A 17,333-nucleotide genomic window follows, 5' to 3' on the forward strand; every position below is an offset into this window, starting at 1 on the left:
AGGGTCTCCACAATGGAATTCATGTTACCCACGTTTTATTTATTTTTCATGCCGATATTTAGAAATACGTTAATACTCTCTAGTATTTAATCTGTGGATTGCCATAATACAAGCATACAATTTTCCATGCTGGGCATGCCTGCTCAAAGTTATTTTTGCTGGTGGAGATACATGAAAAAGTAAGTTTGGAGAACACTGAGCTAAACCCCAAGTTGTCAAGGGTCATCCTATTGCCATTTTCATTGCTATTTGGGTATACATTCTTGTTTGCCAAGCTTTTAGCTGTCATGGACTTTGATTTATCCATATTTTTATAACAGACAGATTTATGTCACCAGGAGGTCCTTTCTGTCCCCTCTGTCAGTATTTATATGTAATATATGTATTTTCATGAGAGAAAAATTGGAGCAGTTTCTTTTCATGGTAAAACACTTTTCTATTCTAGTGTCCTAGTTGTTAAGAATGTGTGCTGTGGAGCCAGGTTCAAATCCTGACCTTGTTACCTCCTGGCTGTGAGACCTGGGCAAGATATTTTAGTTCTGGTGCTGCACATTTTTAATTTCTACAATGAGGCATAGTAGTACCTGCTTCGTTAGCTGGTTGTGATGATTTAATTAGATAATGTATGGTAAGACCTCTAGAAGAGTATCTGAACATATTAAGTTTTCAGTAAGAGGTGACGTTGGTATGTGCATGTGAATAAATTTTCATATATAGAGTGTATTGTATGTACTTATATGTGCATAGGTAGAAAGCAGATATAATTGGTTTGGACAAATGAAGCTAAAGGCAAAGTATAAAATCCTGGCGTTTAAGTAATTCTTTGCAAATTTCTAGGAATGTTTCTAGACTTTCTCTAAAGGCAGTTTATAGTATTTGAGGTAACATTGTCTGCAGCCTAGACTTGTAGTGTAGCTTTTTTACAACATCAGTGTCAAGCGACAGGGTTAATGCTCATGTTTGAAGCTGAATTTTAATCTGAAAGTTATGACCATCTTATGAGATTTCATTCAGCCAGCCATGTGTTTAAATCTCTGTGTCTGCCTTTTCACACCTCAGTTCTGTTATGTATGTATGTAGGGGCTCATATATGGATAATGACTAAGTTTAGATTGGTAGGCCTTAACAGATGTATTTATCAGTACATTTCTGTCAAAATTATTCCACATTAAAAAACAAATTGGGCAGTTAGATGAGTAGATTGAAATATAAATTCTTCTGTGTTTTAATTTTGTACTTCAGAAATTGTATTAGATACTAGGTAGAAGGAAAACGTGGAGTTTTTATTGTATTTACTAAACTAAGTAGTTGGACATAAATTAATCATTTTATAGTTGGGAATAAACAAGAGTATTTGGTGAAGGACTAACATTGATGCCCTAGATTAACTGGATTATATTAGATTTTTACAATGCACACGTATACTCTATGGATGTATTTTGACTCATTGCCTATTCATAACCATTTGGTGGGCTTCTACTAATCTTGAGCTGTTTGGGTTTGTTTTTTGTTGTGCTTTTAATTTAATAGAGTTTTAATCTAAGCAGTTTAAAAACTCATGTGCTTATACATCTTTTTTAGTATACATATTTTATTTGTATTGCTTGTCTTGAGGTAGATAAATTGTAATAATGATGTGAGAAATAAACTGTGACATTGGACCCACTGGAAGTTATAATGTATTAGTGGCAGTGGCATCACAGGTGGAAAACAATTTCTTTCCTAGCAATTATTTCTTCCAGTACTTGTCCAAAAATTATTTTAATGCTCAGTGTTCACTCTTATTACAAATTTTTGGTGTTTATTTATTTATGATTTATTCAAATATAAATAGATCTTACCGAATGAGTATTCATTGATTTCTATAATGACTTTGTCTTGGAAGAGTGATCAAAACCCTTCTGCGACACATTACTGTATTCTTTGCATTTTGTAATAAACTTCTCATGTTTTTTACCTTGTCAATCATTGAGAGTTATGAGGAAGGACTGGGAACCTGGAAAAAGGCCAGAGTCTGAGTGGAGCATGGATCTTGTAACAAAAAGCAGAGCCTTCTTTCAGCCCTGTGTCTTACCCGTCATTAGTCACAATGCAACTTCATTATGTGTTCGAGGAAAGGAAATATCCCAGATTTTATTTAATTTTAGACCATAAATAAAATTGGATTTCTAGTTCATAAAATTATGACCATTCCTTTTATGAAATAGCATTCATAATAGTGCCTTGTTCAGGGTCTCAGAAGCTCAAATTTGGAGTAAAGCATTGAATAGTAATGTAATTATTCAACAGAATCTCACAATTTAATTTAATTTTTTGTTTGTTTTGAGGTTTTTGCTTGTTTGTTTTTTGGGCAGAAATCTTTTCTCAGAGATTTGTATAATTTTGACAATTAGGTTAACTGGGATAACACATTCTGATGTTTTATGTGTTGATGCTCAGATGACTTTGGAGTTGAAAGCCTCCCCGACCTTCCTGCTCCATCAAACTACCTTCCTTTACTTGTGTTCCCAGTAGCTTGACATGTCTGGCAAGCACCAAGCTTGCCAGCACCAGTGAGGGGATGCCATGTGGGTAAAGAACCCAAGGGGACCACAAGTGGCATCTGCAAAGACAGATGGCATCGTTCCTGTGAACACAGTAGCTTCTCTCCTAACCTACGGAGTAGGTCGAGCTTGTCCTGGTTAGGTTTTCTAATTTAAGAGAAAAATAAAGCCTAGATCCTTAAAAAAACAAAGAGGTCATATAAAGAATATTTCTCATATATGTTTACACTTACAAACAAATATATAACAGTTTGGAAGACTCAAGATATTTTTTGCCAGAGTAAATTACTATTATTTTGAAAAATGAACTTGGACTCTTCCAGTTGTCTAGGTAAAAGTAGTTCATAGGATCAAAGGTCTCCTAACAAGCAGAAGTTCTTCTGCTCATTATGGAACAGGTGGATTCTTTGTTATATCAATCATAAAAAATAACCAAACCTGTTTGTTTATTTATTTATTTATTTTGAGACGAAGCCTCACTCTGTTGCCCAGGCTGGAGTGCAGTGGCATGATCTTGGCTCACTGTGACCTCTGCCTCCTGGGTTCAAATGATTCTCCTGCCTCAGCCTCCTGAGTAGCTGGGACTACAGGTGTGTGCCACCATGCCTGGCCAATTTTTGTATTTTTAGTAGAGATGGGGTTTCACCATGTTGGCCAGGCTGGTCTCGAACTCCTGACCTCAAGTTATCCACCTGCCTCGGCCTCACAAAGTGCCAAACCTGGTTTTGTAAAGGTGCTACCATGAATTGAATCTGCAGGGAAAAAATATTAAAATATTTAACAAAACAAAGCATTGCCTGGTAGATTGCTTTGTCAAGTTTAAGAGTTAAGCTTTTCTCCTGCCTTTGTAATTGGTTCTATGAGTGAAAGAAAATTTTAAGGTAAGCCAATTGAACTTTTGGAACTCTTCTACAGGAATGTTTTGGACTTAAACACAGCTGATGTATTTAGAGGATCAGCTTCTCATTCTCATTCTGTGGGTCTATGGTTGGTTGGAGAGCTGTCCCCAAAGAAAACCAACTGGTGGAACTAGTAGAACCCATTGAGGGTGGCTTAGAGAATTTAATATTTTAATTATTTATTCCAAAAATCAGATTAAGAGTACACTCCTTAACTTGCAATAGCACCAACAGAGTTATAACAACCACAACAGATTTAAACTTGAATCCAGAAATTAGAGAAATGATTCATTAGTTGCAAGGACAAATCCAAGTACAAGTCACAGCATAATGAGTAGTAAGTTAAAGGAAATATAGAAAACCTTGTCACGGCCCACACGTGTAATGTATAGGTAAAGTAATGTGATGCTTTACTATGGAGAAGGGTCGTTAGTGTAACGCTCTGCTCTTGCCTTAATAGGGTCTTCATAAATTGGTTCCTTTTGTAGGAGAATGTTTGTTTTTCTATGCTTTACACATAATGGAAAGAAAAGGAAAAGAATTGCAGAGGCCCGAAAGACTTTAGAAGAAAGTTTATAAGAGTTAGGGTTATCTAGCAGTTCTTTTTTTTCCCCTAAATTTATTATTTTTTTTAATTTCAGCAGCTTTTTGGGAAACAGTAGATGTTTGGTCCAGCAGTTCTTAAAATGTGTCTTGATTGTTTGGTGTTCATTTAAGAAGTTTAAAAAGCAGTTTTAATATTGCTTCTTATCTGCAGGAAAAGCCATTACATAGGAATTAACAGTTCATTACAAAAGAGTGGATGGGAACTACTCATTTTATGTGACAGCCACATCTTGCTTCAAGTCACATACCCTGAACTTTCTAGGCAACAAGAGAAGGGAATGTGTGGCCTAGCAATATTTGACAGAGAAAAATATCTGTTTCTCTTTCTTTGAATAGAGAAAAGAGATCTGTAGCCAGTAGGAAGCAAGATTTGTTTAATGATTGAAATGGAGCGTGGCTTGTGTTTTTATCTTTGAATACTGTCTGCTGGCCGTAGATATAGAAAGAAAATAGAGCAAGGCCCCAGAGCCTGGCACTGTGGGTTGGCCTGATGACTGCACTGTGTCTGGGTCTTACTAACCAGAGAAGGGTAAACTGATTTATAAGACTTACTTGCTGGCCCACAGACGAGGTGAAATGTCAGCTTTGTTACTCTGCTGTAAAGCTGTGTACTGGACGACAAGTCTGAAATAACATTAGCTGAAACACCAGTGGGTAGGAAACCCATAAAGGACAGGTTTATTACAAAATACAGGAAATACAAGTTTCTGGGTTTTTGTTTTTTAATTTTGAAATCAATACATTATGGATAACAACTGATTCTGGGGTTTTGTATGTTTCTCTTGGAAATCTTGACATTTTTCAAGGGATTGTGTACATACTCAGTATTGCTGTCTGGCCTTCTGTCACTTCTGATAGTATCTAATCAGACAAACATCTCTACATCTTTTCTGACATTTCAAGCTGGTAGTATACTCTTTCTGTTGCTAAGGCAACTCACTGGATGAATACTAGGGGTGGAGAGAATGTTCTTTAGATCCTATGGCACTTGTTATGATGGTAAATTGATAAAATTGTTTTACAATCCTCAGCACTATATATATATATATATATATATATATATATATATGTATATTATTTGTGAAGTTTTAAATCCTTAATTTTAAAATATCCTCTTTGTCTTACCTTCCTTTTGTAGTTTTTAATTTTTGAGGAATGTGTTTTCTGGCAGTGAAGAATTTAATATAGAATTAAACTTCTAAGGAAAAGGACTCCTCTCCCCCCAATCATTTGAATTCATTTTTCAGTTTAAGTAGGTAAACTCTTATTGAACACATTCTCTGTTTAAGGTACTACATGTTCAATAAGAAACAGCAGCTTAAACTCTTCCTTAAAAAATAAGCTTCCTACTTTTGTCTGGCCACAATGGCCCTCATACTGGAATAGAGAATTACGCACTTACTCTCACTTCTGGGAAATAGAACGTAGAGTTGGATTCAGGTCACTTTCTCTCCCTCAATTATAATTTTCAAGAACAAAAAATGTAAAGGGAAGCCAACAGCCTACCCTAATGTGCTTCCCAAAGCATTCGGGACTGTAGAAGGTTTTGAAGTCCCGTTCTTGGCTTACCTCCTCTGGGGCTTTTCTCCTCTTAAAACGTAGCAGGATGCATATAGCAGTTTTTGCTTGCACGCAGGGGATTAAAACTGAATTTAAAAAATGACAGTAACCAAGGAATATCTTCATAACCTTGAAGGAAAAACTTAAAATTTTGCTATTCTCATAGATTTCTTAATAGGATTTGAATGCTGGCAGTTGTCCTTGTACTATTTTATCTACAAACCAAATGAAGCATTGGTTTGTAGATAAAACACTGGTTTTAAAACTAGCGATGTTTGGAGGTTAAAATCCCCATGATTGAAAAAGTTGGGTAGGAGAGATCTGGGGAGCAGAGTGAGGCAGGGAGTCAGACAAGATGGTACATTCTTAGGGAAGTGACTAATTGTGCATCCTGTTGCAAAGTCCTCTTTACTTGGCCCAGTGTTGTTTAAGAGGCCTTGTCTTGACTCTCTCAGATATAAGCCTTGGTGTGGGGATGAAGCTATATAGATAGAAACCTCAAAAAATATTCTGTAATCCTACCCTAGGTCCCCACATACCTACTGTCCTCTTCCACACCTATAACTGTAGTTGCTTTTACTTTGCAAGTTTGACATGAGAATGTATGTGTGCTGTGAGTAGCGACACATCAGGTCAATATCTGGAGGAGAGAAGAAGTATGAGTGACGGGCGTTAGCCTGGGTCCTTAGAATTCGCTCAGCTCGGGTTCCTTCTGCTTATTTTCCCCTCACTCTCAATTTGTTGACTTTTTTTTTTTTTTTTTTAAGATGGAGTCTCACTGTATTGCCCAGGCTGGTCTCAGACTTCTGGGCTCAAGTGATTCTCTTTCCTCATCCTCCCGAGTAACTGGGACTATAGGTGTGTGCCACCACAACTAGGTAATTTTTTTGGGCTCAAACGATCCTCCTACCTCAGCCTCTGAGTAGCTGGGACTACAGGCACGAGCCACCACACCTGGCTGGTTCTCTTTTCTTGCCCTCTTTAAAAAAATCTATTTTGAGGCTGGGCGTGGTGGCTCACACCTGTAATCCCAGCAGTTTGGGAGGCTCAGGTGGGTGGATCACTTGAGGTCAGGAGTTCAAGACCAGCCTGACCAATATGGTGAAACCGTGTCTTTACTAAAAATACAAAAATTAGCCAGGCGTGGTGGCACATGCCTGTAGTCCCAGCTACTTGGGAGGCTGAAGCAGGAGAATTGCATGAACCCAGGAGATGGAGGTTGCGGTGAGCCAAGATCGCACCACTGCACTCCAACCTGGGTGACAAAGCAAGACTCCCTCTCAAACAACAACAACAACAACAACAACAAAATCTATTTTGAGCTTTTTATTCTTGTATAAATTTTTCTTCACTACTCCCATCTTCCCATCTGCAGTTTATAGTAGGAGATACAAGTATATATGGTATTATATGAGTCAATCCCTGATTTTTAAAAAGTAGTCCCCAGTTCTTATAGTATATGACTCTCCTATGTTTCTTGTCAAAACTTTTAATTTTTATAGTCTTGATTTTTTGTTGTTGATTTTAATGTATTTTTCCTTGACAAGTACATGAGATATATCACTGCAGTTGAGGCCAATTCAGGCCATCCTTTGTATAATAGGAGGCATAATAGTTAAGAATTTGAGTTTTGGAGGTAGAAAAATCTAGGTTCAAATCCTTCATGTTCCATATACTACTTAAGTGAGCCTGAGCAATTGCATAATTATGTCAAGGGTTAGTTTCTGCCCCTATAAAATAAGGATAATAATAGTATATACATCATAGAATGACTGTCAGGATTAAATGAGATAATGCATATAAAGTGCTGAATAAAGGTTAGCTCTTTATAGAAACAAGAAAGGTAACATCCTTATAGTCACTGACACTGAGTAAGAATGAAAGAAATGTGGTGTGGAGGTTCATTTCTTTTTTTCATTCATGGATAATCGTTGCCCATCTGTATTCCTGGTTGACTTTTTTCCAACCTCCCCTTCCTCCCTCAAGATATGGCAGCACCTTTTATACCAATTTCCTGTTTGGTTTATCCCATTTACCTTCCTCTTCTAGTCTCACCAGAATATCCCTTGTGGATTATGCCTTACTGGTGAAGGAAAGGATGAAATTATCCATTGAAGCTGTAGCTCATACCCAAAGAGTATAATATTTCTAAATCTGGGACTTTGGACACAAGACACTGGCTTCCAGTGCAAGGGCACTGAGTGGACCCTGCCTGGCTGTAGGTGAATGGCCAGTTTCCTGGTTGTGTTTGAAGGCAGACTACCAATGCAGACTTCAAAGCGCCATCTGCGAGGCATGATGAGTCCACACTTTTTCCGCTTGTCAATAATAAAATTAGACTGCAATGTATTTTCATTTGTCTCCCAAACAAAACAGGGTCCCTGGAGAGTCAAGTGGGAGGGCGTCTGAGAATTCTAGCTTGTCTGGGGTGGAAGGGGAGATCTTGCAGAAGAGTGCCTGCACACAGTTGGCTATCAGCAAATATCTGTTGGGTGAATGAATGGTGGAGTTGAATCACAGCCTTGAAGCAACATTAACAAATGGAAGAAAAATCGATACAGGCTGAAAAGGAGGAGGTATGCCATAATTGCTACTTACAACACCTAATGACCGCCTGCTCCCCGAAGCATGGGATTACAGCACATTTGTCTTAATAGCACATCTGGTATGCTACACTGATGCAATTACAGTGCCGGTAAGCAGGGAGCTAGTTCCTTGCAATTATGCCCTTAAATTGTAACCAGAGGAAAATTGTTTTCAAACATACCACATATCTATTTAGTGACTGTTTATTGTAGTTTTTTGTATTAAAAAGATCAGAGAAATGTGTAAAACTGCTTAGTCCCCCCAATACTGGCATTTATAGTTCTTGAGAGCCCTGTCCCAATTTGTTATTTTCATTACAGCCCCCTCGCAATCCCAGGTAGTAGGCTGGGCAGATATCATGTCCGTTTTACAGATCAAGCAACTTGAAACTTGAGAATTAAATGGCTTTCCATTTCATTCTAGCTGTTAGCTGAAGGCTTGGTATGTGTTCAAATCCAGAGCTTAGAATCCTTGGTATCCCCACCTTTGCACCATACAGTGTTGTATTTGGATTCTTAATGTCTTATACTGGTGGCTACATGCATAATTTAGTTTGGAAATATCCCCAGAATGTGAAGGTCAAAAATTGAGTTGCCATCTTGAAATTCTGATAAAGACTTTTTAAAGTTGCAACTGATTTAGTACTCATTCCACAAGCTAAAATAAAGTATATCTTGTCAATATGAGATGCAAAATCCAGGAAGTACCTTCCAGTGTTATACATCACTATGTGAATTTTCTGGAATGAAAGTGTGTGTGATGGGTGTTTTCCCAGATTATTTTCAGGTGATCTTCAGCCGGGGGTGGTTGTAATATGAGTGTCTCGACTGTGCTGAAGCAGAAAAGAAGTTTTAGGGAGCAAAAATCTGCCATTATGCTTGTTTCAGTCCTCCACCTCTACCTTTTGGGCTTATGATCCAGCCATGCCCACCATGTTGGTCTCATGCTCTGTAGAACGTCCTGACTTCATGTCTTTCTTATGAGTGTATTTGTATTTGCAATTGCTATCTTGGACTCACCAACCTCTGATCTCCTGTATAAAAGGCTGATTTGTTTATCATGCCAGAGCTCTGAGTAGGCTGTGTAAATGGAAGATGCTCTAAGGCACAACCCCTTTCTCATTCTCATTGAGAATCCTGAAAACATCTTAAAGATTGTGTATGATACCCATGCCAAATTCTCTCTTCTGCTTTCCATATAAATTTTTGATAATTTTTTTTTCATTGTACTTTTTGTTCATCATTTTTGGCATTTTATAAATATCTGTAAATTTTCATATCATGATACATGATGTAGGTTGAATTAATTTAACATGCAGATTAGTTTTCTTGTAGTCCAGACAGTTTCCTTACTTCTATTCACACTCTTTGTGTCTAGAGCTACAAATAATGAACTAAGCCTAGAGCTGTAGTTCATCACATAGTGATTTCATGGGCCAGATATTTATAGACAGTACCTGATTTATGATGGTTTGATTTGTGATTTTGATTTTATCATTGTGTAAAAGCTGATGGTGTGAAAGCAATATACATTCAGTAGAAAGCGTACTTCAAATTTTGAATTTTGACCTTTTCCTGGGCTAGCCATATGCAGTATGATACTCTTGTGATGCTAGACAGTAATGGCGAGCCATGGCTCCCAGTCAACCAGCCACACAATCACAAGAGTAATCAGTCAATACTCCACAGTGCATTGTGTGGCCAGTGGTTTTTGGATATTATGTTTGGTGTTTGGCCATCCCACCATATTTACAAAACACCTATTTTCAACTTACACTATTTTCTACTTATGACTGGTTTATTGAGATATAATTCCATCATGAGTCAAAGAGTATCTGTATTTTATTCTGAACAAAAGTAAGCTAGCTGTATGCTTCGCAAGGGCAGGGACCACCACACCCATCTTTGTATCCACAGGGCCTGACAGATAATAATGGTCTCATCAATGTTTGTCTACTGAATGACTTAGATGAACAAATTGAGACCTGTATGAATACATATGTGGCTTTGGAAATCAGAATGGAACTTATTTTAATAAGTTGAATTTAATGTGAATTTAAAAAATTAGTCTTCTAAAAACGTATTGTGTTGAATACATTTCAATGGCTCCACTCAGGTGTTGTGAAACATTACTTAGCCCTAAAAAATATAAGTACTTCTGAATTGACTTGTATTGAAAAATATTATTTGCTTCTAGATTATTGTATCCATCACATTTTAGCTTTAATATTTTGCTAAATGTTTAAGTGCTTTCCTGGTTTAGCAGTAAGTAATGTAGATTAAAAATCACTTTTAAAACTCACAGAAAACTCTTTTTGTTGTTCTCTGGTAAAATCTTATATGTAATAGATCTTAATTAAGAGCTGACTGGGTAGGCTGTGTTATAAAAGGAAGATATAGGTTTGCATATTGCTAACCACTTATTTATTTAAATTAGCAGATCCCAACTCTGGCTTTGCATTGGAATCACTTAGAATCTTTGGAAAAGTGTGATGCCTTGGCTCTGCCCCAGAAGTTCTGATTTAATTTTTCTGGAGAGGACCTTGAACATCAGTCTTATTAAAAAATAATAAAATAAGTTAAATAATTAACCAAGGTCTCCAGAACTCACAATCGCTGCTAAAGGAAATGTAAGTTATTACAACCATTTTGGAAAACACAGCAGCATTATCTAATACATTTAGAGAAACTAGTATCTCATAGCAAATCCGTTCCACAGCAATTCCATTCCTACCTATAAACCCTAGCAAGAAAACATGCTGATATGGTTTGACTGTGTCCCCACCCAAATCTCATCTTGAATTGTAACTCCCACAATTCCTACATGTCATGGGAGAAACTGGTGGGAGGTGATTGAATTATGGGGGTGGGTCTTTCCCATACTGTACTTATGATAGTGAATGAGTCTCATGAGATCTGATGGTTTTTAAAATGGGAGTTTCCCTGCACACTCTCTCTCTCTTGCCACCACCATGTAAGAAGTGCCTTTTGCCTTCTGCCATGATTGCTAGGTCTCCCTAGCCACATGGAATTGTAAGTCCATTAAACCTCTTTTGTAAATTGCCCAGTCTCAGGTATGTTTTTATCAGTAGTATGAAAATGGATTAATATGGTAAATTGGTACCACTAGAGTGGGGTGCTGCTGAGCGGATACCTGAAAATGTGGAAGCAACTTTGGAACTGGGTAACAGGCAGGGGTTGGAACAGTTTGGAGGGCTCAGAAGAGGACAGGAAAATGTGCAAAAGTTTGGAACTTCCTAGAGACTTATTGAATGGCTTTGCCCAAAATGATGATAGCAATATGGACAATAAAGTCCAGGCTGAGATAGTCTCAGATGGAAATGAGAAACTTGTTGAGAACTGGAGCAAAGGTTACATTTTAGCAAAGAGACTGACAGCATTTTGCTCCTGTTCTAGAGATTCATGGAATTTTGAACTTGAGAGTCATGATTTAGGGCATCTGGTGGAAGAAATTTCTAAGCAGCAAAGCCTTCAAGAAATGACTTGGGTGTTGTTAAAGGCATTCAGTTTTATAATGGAAGCAGAGCATAAAAGATTGGAAAATTTGCAGCCTGACAGTGCGATAGAAAAGAAAATCCCATTTTCCGAGGAGAAATTCAAGCTGGCTGCAGAAATGTGCATAAGTAATGAAGAACTGAATATTAATCCCCAAGACAATGGGGGAAATGTCTCCAGGGCATGTCAGAGGTCTTCATGGGAGACCCTCCCATCACAGTCCCAGAGGCCTAGGAGAAAATCGTTTCATGGGCTGGGCCCAGGGTTCCCATATTGTGCAGTCTAGGGACTTGGTGCCTGGCATCCCAGCTGCTCCAGCTGTAGCTGAAAGGAGCCAATGCAGAACTTGGGCCATGGCTTCCAAGGGTGCAAACCTCAAGCCTTGGCAGCTTCCACAATGGTGTTGAGCCTGCGAGTGCACAGAAGTCAAGAATTGAGGTTTGGGAACCTCCACCTAGATTTCAAAGGATGTATGGAAATGCCTGGATGTCCATGACAGAAGTTTGCTGCAGGGGTGGGGCTCTCATGGAGAACCTCTGCTAGGGTAGTGTGGAAGGGAAATATGAGGTGGGACCCCGACACAGAGTTCCTACTGGGACACTGCCTAGTGGAGCTGTGAGAAGAGGGCCACCATCTTCCAGACCCCAGAATGGTAGATCCACTGACAGCTTGTACTGTGCACCTGGAAAAGCCACAGACACTCAACATCAGCTCATGAAAGCAGCTGGGAGGGAGGCTCTACCCTGCGAAGCCACAGCAGCAGAACTGCCCAAGACCGTGGGAATCCACCTCTTGCATCAGTGTGACCTGGATGTGAGACATGGAGTCAAAGGAGATTGTTTTTGGAGCTTTAAGATTTGACTGCTCCACTGAATTTCAGAATTACATAGGGCCGGTAGCCTCTTTGTTTTGGCCAATTTCTCCCATTTGGAATGAGTGTATTTACCCAATGCCTGTACCCCCATTGTATCTAGGAAGTAACTAGCTTGCTTTTGATTTTACAGGCTCATAGGTGGAAGAGGCTTGCCTTGTCTCAGATGAGACTTTGGACTGTGGACTTTTGAGTTAATGCTGAAATGAGTTAAGCCTTTGGGGGACTGCTGGGAAGGCATGATTGGTTTTAAAATGTAATTTGGGAGGGGCTAGGGGCAGAATGATATGATTTGGCTGTGTCCTCACACAAACCTCATCTTGAATTATAACTCCCACAATTCCCACGTATCATGGGAGGAACGTGGTGAGAGGTGATTGAATTATGAGGATGGGTCTTTTCCGCACTGTTCTCATGATAGTGAATGAGTCTCATGAGATAGGATGGTTTTCAAGATGGGAGCTTCCCTGCACGAGCTCTCTCTTGCCGCTGCCATGTAAGAAGTGCCTTTTGCCTTCCACCATGAGTGTGAGGCCTCCCTAGCCACGTGGAACTGTAAGTCCATTAAACCTCTTTCTTTTGTAAATTGCCCAGTCTCAGGTATGTCTTTATCAGCAGCGTGAAAATGGACTAATACACATGCAAATATCAGAAAAAATAATTTATCCTGTGTCTGTATGTGTATATATATGTGTGTGTGAGAGAGAGGCAGAGGGAGACAGAGACAGAAAAACAGAGAGATATACTCATAGCAATGGACCCCAGGGGTACAAATACCCCTTTTCCTTTCCTAATCACATTCTTCTCTTTTTCCTAACAGGTATTATGCTGACTTTTATAGTAGCCATTTCCTTGCTTTTCTTTATAGTGTTATAACCTATGTATATATGCCTAAGTAATAATTTTAACTTTTACTCTTCTTGAACTTCATATTAATTGAAACATATCCTGTGTATTTTGTGACTTGATTTTCCCCCCTTGACATTATATTCATTACTTCCTTCTGTGTTAATCTGTAATTCATTTTGATTGTTAGAATATTGTTGTATGATTGCACTGCAATTTATTCCTTTGATGAACATTAAGATTACTTTGAATTTTGACCATTTATAATTTATTACATGGTTTCTTGCTAGGGTTTATAGGTAGGAATGGAATTGTTGTGGACTGGATTTGCATTAGTTTCTCTAACTTTATTAGGTTATGTTGCTGTGTTTTCCAAAGGGGTTGTAACAGTTTACATTTCCTCTAGCAGTGATTGTGAGTTCTGGAGACCTTGATTAATTATTTAACTTATTTTATTATTTGTAATAGACTTTTTAAGAACAGTTTTAGGTTCATGGCAAAATTGAGTGGAAGGTACAGATATTTTCCCATATATTCTCTGCCCCTACACATGTACAGCCTCCCCTATTATCAATACGCCCCACAGAGTGGCACATTTGGCTATGATCAATTAGCCTACATTTGAAAGGTTAATTTATTCTTCAATCTCCCAAGCTAAGCCTTTGGCTAATTGAAAGGTATGACCAGATCTTGTGTAGATATGATAATGGTTCCAAATTGACCAGTAACAAAACCACTTTCCTTTAGTAACACTCAAACTGTCTGACATTCCTTAACCTTGTGCTTCAGATGCCTGGAAGCTCTCTTGACCTGTGCTGTTTTTGCAGATCATAACCATAGAGTTAGAACAGGATTGAACACTCTTAGGAACCTTGGATCTTTATTGTGACAGACTTATTTGATGGGCAAAGAAACTGATGCCTGGCAGAATGAGAAGCACAAAGTCTGCACTCCCTTCCTATCTGGGTCAGAGGGACTCCTGTTATGCAGTAAGGAATGGCTTATTGAATGGCACAGCCTGTTCAGTTCCTTTTTGTGTCTCAGTGTTCGTGCTGTCATGATGTTATAGGTCATACCTTTTAATGTTTGCCATTAGAGCAATTATTAGTAATTCTGCTTTGGTTACATTAGTTCAAATAACTCCTGGCACCAACCAAACAGGAAGAGACAGTTAGTTAGTTAAAGAAATTATTTTAAACACTCCCACCTCTGCCAAATTGTATAACCTCTTTCCACAATTTGTTTTCCTGGCTGATGTTAAGAAATCTGAAACTCTATAACAAGCAGAATTATTTATATATGTCATGATGCTTCCTATTTCAAGCTGTTTGCCTTACTCTGCACTCTGAACTTTCATACCGAATGAGAAAGCTCTCTCTTACAACATTTTGGTCAGTTTCTATTTGTTTTCTTTAAACATCAGAAGATTCTCTCTTCCACTGCCTTCCCTCCTCCCTGGGAAGTGGGTAGATTCTCAGAAAGAGAGTCAACAGTGAGCCATTCAGGCCTGTATGTTTACTGTTCTCTCTCATTGAACAAGATGTGAGGATGGAGCCAGAAGGAGAGAAGAGGGAGCTGGATTACCAGAACAAGCTTGGAGAGCTCTCCTGGTGGAGGAAACAGATCTGCTCACACTCACACTGTTGGTCAGGTTGAATACAGTGAAATACACTCCAGGTTTAATGGTATTTAGGGCATTGCACCAGACATGGCAGAAAGTGTTACTTACATTGATACCATGCTTCCCTTTACCAATGGTATAATTTGAAAAGGGGACACAAAAGGTTTAGATGTTCCCTTTTGATCATTTTTTTGGGAGGGGAAAGAAAATTACAATCCATACAACCATGGAATATTTCTCACTATATCCAGGTTAGGAAATATGTCTTAGAAATTCCATCCTGGCCAGGTACGGTGGCTCATGCCTATAATCCCAGCACTTTGGGAGGCCAAGGCAGGTGGATAACCTGAGGTCAGAAGTTCAAGATGAGACTGGCCAACATGGTGAAAACCCATCTCTACTAAAAATACAAAAATTAGCTGACGGCAATGGCATGTGCTTGTAATCCTAGCTACTCAGGAGGCTGAAGCAGGAGAGTCACTTGAAACTGGGAGGCAGAGGTTGCAGTGAGCCAAAATTGCACCACTGCATTCCAGCCTGGGCAACAGAGTGCGACTCCATCTCAAAAAAAAAAAAAAAAAAAAAAAAAAAAAAAGAAATTCCATCCTAGTATGCCTGGTTAATATCTTATGCTGACAGGTTTTCCTGTGTTGGGGAGTACACATGCACATATGTATGCATATGTATATTTATTACCTGATCCTAACAAGTCTCTTCCTGGTTATTACTTAAAAAGGAAGAAAAATGCAAATATTATCCAACATTTTAGATACCCTGCTAGGAATCTAAAAACAAAAACCTTACTTTTTAATCAAAGGAGTATAATGGTCAAAAGTTAAAGGATAAAATAGTCAAAGATAAGTTCTGTAATAGCTAACATAGTTCTTTCAATTTTCATAAAGCTGAAGATATCAAGTATATTAAACAAATGTCTGGCAGGAATATATTGCCTTGTCTGTTTTTAGATATTTTGGTATTTTGAATGTTGTTTTACTGGGGGGATATGTTCTGTGTCACACAGATGACTGATAGAGCAAATATACTGGTAAGTTGGTGGCGTTTCACTGTGATGAGTTCATTTACATATTGTAAGTATAATGCCTTGCATTCATTGATCTAGATACCTGTATCTCTATAGGTATAGATATATAAACAATTAAAAATGTAAGCCTTTTTTTTGCATTCATTCATGGTGGAGTGTTTCCTTCTAATTGTTTCAAATTAGAGCTTTGTAGAAACCTGGCTTCCCAAATATCATCATTATCACAGCCTGCTGGTAAGACAAAGTTGAGTTTATTGGCTACTATGGTATGGGAGAACACAACCTCCACAGGGCCTTAGAGGTGTCTTGAAGGGGGAGCAGTGAGGTGAGAATTTACTGAGAACTTGAAGTTTGGCTTAATGAGGGTCTTTTTTTTTTGAGACAGGGCCTCACTTTGTGGCCCAGGTTGGAGTGCAGTGGTGTAATCTCCACTCACTGCAACCTCTGCCTCCTGGGCTCAAGCGATCCTCCCACCTCAGCCTGCTGATTAGCTGGAACCACAGGCGAGTGCCACCATGCCAGTTTAATTTTTGTATTTTTTATAGAGAGTGGGTTTTACCACATTCACCAGGCTGGTCTTGAGCTCCTGGGCTCAAGTGATTCTCCCACATTGGCCTCCCAAAGTGCTGGGATTACAGGCATGAACCACCATGCCCGGCCTTATAAGGGTCTTTTAATGTTGGGGATGGTGGTGGGCGGGGCATGTTGGACAGGGAAGAAGCTTGATCAGGACTTGGGAAGGATCATAACGTAGTTAGGATTGCTTTTAGGGTTTAAAGTGCATTTTGTTGGTTTCTACTGAATAGTTGGTTAGTCTTGCGGAAGGTTCCTATAATGAGCAATCATTCATTTGCCTGGGCAAGTGGCTCCTGGAATAGTAAAATCGTGCTAATGAAGATAATGGAATAGTAAAATAGTGTTAATATGGACAGGAAACTGTGGAGAAGTAGGTCATTTTGTTCTCAGTGTCCATTTTAAAGTGAACAATTCAATGTACAGACTATTCAAACGAAGTAATTTAAACATACACAAACTGTAGAGATTTTAACAGCCAATTGCCATGCAATGCCACAAATGCTCAATAGCTTTCGTTTGCCAGACACTATGCTAGGTATTGGGAATAAAATACCTCAAGGACCCCTCTGCCTGGAAGATGATAACGGAAAGTGGCCAACACCACAGTGGAGCTGACGCACACGGACCGACCAAGGGCCCTCTGTGCAGGGGCCTTACAGGCCGAGCTT

The 17,333-nt window shown here is 38.8% G+C and overlaps 1 protein-coding gene across 1 annotated transcript in view; it reads left to right on the forward strand.

The window, feature by feature from the left end:
* The window catches only part of ARHGEF28 (Rho guanine nucleotide exchange factor 28), a 309,778-nt gene that overhangs the window by 132,186 nt on the left and 160,259 nt on the right, over positions 1-17,333 (forward strand). The gene's annotated exons all lie outside the window — the stretch shown is intronic.

The sequence above is a fragment of the Theropithecus gelada genome, chromosome 6 (assembly GCF_003255815.1).
Source record: "Theropithecus gelada isolate Dixy chromosome 6, Tgel_1.0, whole genome shotgun sequence".
Taxonomy (NCBI): Eukaryota; Metazoa; Chordata; class Mammalia; order Primates; family Cercopithecidae; genus Theropithecus; species Theropithecus gelada.